This window comes from Lolium perenne, chromosome 7 (genome assembly GCF_019359855.2).
Source record: "Lolium perenne isolate Kyuss_39 chromosome 7, Kyuss_2.0, whole genome shotgun sequence".
NCBI classification, from domain to species: domain Eukaryota; kingdom Viridiplantae; phylum Streptophyta; class Magnoliopsida; order Poales; family Poaceae; genus Lolium; species Lolium perenne.
In genome coordinates, this window is record NC_067250.2 from 278,441,059 (window position 1) to 278,445,323 (window position 4,265).

Genomic DNA, 4,265 nt, shown 5'->3' on the forward strand with positions numbered 1-4,265 from the left:
GTCGACCGTCCTACCGGAGCAACAATTCTTGTTAGTGGTGTCGAGGAGATCGACACGTCGCGAGAAGATCCGATAGTTCACCTCTCTTCCCCCGTACCTGGACGTGGGATCTCGGGGCGCGATCCCTTGTTAGTGGTGTCGATTGTAACGGCCCCGGGTTATACCCCAAATAGAATTGCTTGTTTTTTTTTTCTTTTCTGCATCATCATGTCATCATGCATCATATCATCCACAATATTTTATCAAATACAAATTATTTCTAAATAAAAACTATTTTCTTTTCCCTGTCATATGGTTTCTATATAAACCCCTTGTCTTTTCTTTTAACAAAAACCCAAATAAACAAAACTATTTTATTTTTGGTATCAAAGTTTTTGGCAATGGTTGTAATTGCTACTCTCTCACCTCTGTCCAAATTCAAAACAGTTTAAATCTGTTTTATTTCAAAACAAGAATTAAGCAAAAGAAGAAGAAAAGTGCTAACAGAATCCTATCCTAAACTGAACCTAACCCAGCCCAAACCAAACCTGAGCGTGAGTGTTAGCCTCGTCCTGTCGCTGTCCTTCGTGAGGTGGAGCACGAGGAGAGCCTGGGAATCTTCCTCGTCCACTCTTCCCCTCCAAATCAATCCCCCAACCCTAGCTGCCTGCTTCCTCTTGCCCGCCGCCATCGCTGACTCTTCCATCCCCTCCTCCATGAAACGCTGCTTCAGAGAAAAACACCAGGGAGATTTCATATTAAGTTACAGAGTTTCGCCTGAGAAAGATCGCCGCCGCGCCGTCGTTCCTCGTCGTCGTTCGCCGTACTGAGCGCGGGGATGGAGCCCACGTGGCCTCATCTTCCTCCTCGCGGAGTTCACGAAGCCGGAGCAGCTCCAGGACGCCTTCTTCGACCTCGTCTCTTTCCTGGAGCCAGCACGTCTGCTTCCTCTTCTTCATCTCCGTCGTCCCCGAGCTTGAGCGCCTCGCCATCTTCGTCCTGGGTGAGAACCTCCTCACCTCCACCCTCTTCCTGTTCGTTCCGTAGCAGTAGTCGTCGCCATGGCCGTTGTCCTGACCTGGGCACGCCCCTTTAACAAGCGCACGCCCATGGTGATGTCGCTGTTGCTGTGAGTTTCAGTTTTTAGTGTCAATATTCAGTTATCTGCACATGCGGTTTACCTGTCTGCTCCCTGTAAATAAACCCGTAGCTGCAGCACAGTTGTTGTTTCCTTGCACCTCTTCATGACAGTCCAGGATCATATTTCAGGAAAAACGATGGCAAGCCTTTTTCTCCTTTGTTTTTGTTTCAGTTCAGACACCTGTTGTTGTTCAGGACTTTTCAAAACTACATGCACCCAGATCATATCACTAACACGTTCTAGTTCCACTGGCTGGAACTAAAAGTTTTTGGTGTTTGCTTCTAAAAACGTCCATACAAATCTGTTTTCAACAAACGCAAGGCACCACTTTTTGTTTTGCAACCTTTGTCAACTCTTGTTGCTAGCTAATCTTTCACGTCCCAGCTAGCTAACGATCGACCTGCTTGTGTGCTTGGTTCAGCTAGCTGTACATCAACAACCAATCGATCCAGCTGCCTGCATGTGTGCTTAGCTGCTTGCCATCCATCCGCCACCGGCCTGTCTCTGTCTCTTCTTTCAGTTTCGTCAGTAAACTGTGCACCTTCCATCTTCGCTTCAAAAACAGTCACGACCCTGGTTGCTTCAATTTGCTTTCAGCAAGAAGCTATTTAATCAGCAACGGCTCAGTCTTGTGGCTTGTTTCTTGTTTCTTGTTTCTTGTTCCTTGTCTCCCGGACAGTTGATCCCAGGATCCAACCCAATCATTTAAATTAGCCCTGTGCTAGCCTTTTTGCTCCCAGATATTCGGCCATTTCATCTATATCTGTTACAGTCTTCCTAATTCCTAAATGCAATCTATTTTATTTTATAACTTGTAATCAGTAGCTCTATTTGCAAAGTGTTTTATATGAAATTTGATCATAAAATTATGAGGAATCTAAATATGCTATCCACATACATGTTTGCATCTGGCATCATGTAGTGTCATGTTAGGTTGCATCGCACCCAATAAATAAACGCGGAGTATTTTGGAATTACCGGATAAGAATTCCCCGCTCCGTTTAATATTGAAGTAGCTCACCCCTGCCATGTTATGCCATGCTAATGAACACTTAACTTTGACGGTAGAAGATGCAACTCCAACCTAATTTGCTTGTCCGGGGTTCCGACTCCGATTAATTTGGTTAAGTTGCATCGCCGCATCATATTTGCCATGTCATGCATATCATTTTGATCATGCTGGTTCTTCTTCCGTAGTTGTAAGACTTGCATCTGTTGCTTGTTCCAGCATTTGCTTCTTCTCGGATAGGATCGCGAAGTGGTGTTGTGAGATACGTCAAGTTCTCCGGATGTTCCTCGGCAACCTTTAACAGGCAAGCATTTTCCTTATACTCCTGCCCCTGCAGAAGTCGCTCACCTATTTTATTTTGCCTTCTCCCTCATGCTATCCTTGAGTTGCGTTCTTGTCACGTGTCCCTTCCACTTGTTACCTCAAGCAGCCTATATTGCCTCCACCAACCACCTACAGCTATTGTTTGGTTATCGGGTCTGCCTTGCGAGTCGTAGTGCATGCTAGTGTTGTTTATATCTCGTTACCGATACTGCTATCTTATCGGGTTATCTGTTGGGGAACATGACACATGGTTTATGGATATATCTGTTGTGGATATCATGGTTACTTGTTAATAGTTGTTAGCGGAGACATCGGTGGGTCAGTTGCTCGTTTTATGACGGCTCACTTGTGTTTCCTAAATATCTTAGGACCCCGAGTTCTTGTTATCTGTTCCGAGACTGAGCGCTCTAACCACACGTGGGTATGTTTCTGGGTCTCCCCTCGACCACTGCCGGAATCTACAGCTTTGTCCAGTGGCCACAACTAGTTTGCAATGTTTTACCTTTTGTTGTTCGCGTGCATGCCAGCCTGTTACTTATTTACTTTGGGAAGCCCCTGGGTGCCTTGTATCCCTTGTTTCTGGTATGCACGTATAGGTCGCGGAGCCGCTGCAAAGTGGTTTATCGCCCCAGTGTGTGTTTAAACCACCTAGTACGCTGTCGCAAACAGCTAGGTCCGCTTCGGAGATACGGCCGGACTTCGATTCGGGTTCAACTTGGTTAGGTGGCTTCCTGGACATTGTTGTCGTGAAGGAGAGTGCGAGTCGTGATATCCACCTGTCGCAAGTGGGTTGATCGTGCGTGTGGGCACATTTGGGCACCCCTGCAGGGTAAAATCTTATCGATAAGCCGCGTCCGCGGTTATGGACGACTTGGAGCTGTATGACTCGACCATAGACAACTTATACCCGTCGTTTCAATACTAATAACTTGCGTAGTAAGTTAGTACAACTTCAATAATAAATGGTTAAAACTTGACAACCGTGTGAGTGCCTTTTGTAAGTACTTCCTTGCGAGGGGGGAACGCATCGCCTGTGTTATGTTTGCAGAGTATAGAACTGTTAGTTTATACGCTCTCTCACCTTCTCTGATAGACGACTGTTGTAGAGTGTCTCTATAGGTTTTTAGTGTTTGCGCGCTGCCGCTTAACCCCACCATATTGCCTATGACGTTTCTCTTGCGTCCTCTAAGTCCCCTGCGTGCCTCAAGTACAAAGGATGACTGGTTGACGAATGCTTATACGTCTTGAAGTCTTGTTAAGTACGAACCGTACTTATTGCTGCTTCTACGGGATATAACCGGGCAGGTATGAAGATATGTTCGATGAAGACGACGCTAGCAAGGTTACCCTTCCGGCTTGGCCTGGGCAGGGTTATGGACGCCGTCGTTTATCTTCAGGACTCTTAGTCCAATTTGTATCTTGTCCGCACTCGGATGTATTCGCTCTTCTGTATGATTTGGATCTTTGTATTGTATCTATTTGTATCTTGACTCGTTGGAGTCGTTGTTGTAATATATATGTATCTTGTGGGCTCTATTGTAATCCTGTTGTAATGTTACCGCTCGTGATTGATTCCACCCGCATCGCGTGCATGCTTCGGCGTATACGAGGCGCTTGGTGGTGCGTCTCCTAGAATCGATATCGTGCGGATTTCGGCGGATTCGCTGGGATCCTCATGGTACCGGTTTTGGGGCGCCACACTCAGCATGGTGCCTCAACTCCGGGTGCGGCTGCAGCTCCATGGGCACTCCCGCAGCATCACGCCTCACAAGGTGGGCGTAGCGAGAGGCGAGGATGCTCACCACGTTCTGT

At 46.7% G+C, this 4,265-nt stretch overlaps 1 long non-coding RNA gene across 1 annotated transcript; it reads left to right on the forward strand.

Moving 5' to 3' along the window:
• The first annotated feature begins 607 nt into the window (after positions 1 to 607).
• Positions 608 to 3,989, forward strand: LOC139833488 (uncharacterized). Its single transcript, XR_011749329.1, has 3 exons — positions 608 to 982; positions 2,349 to 2,433; positions 3,759 to 3,989. It is a non-coding gene; the product is annotated as an uncharacterized lncRNA (long non-coding RNA).
• The last annotated feature ends 276 nt before the right edge of the window (positions 3,990 to 4,265 follow it).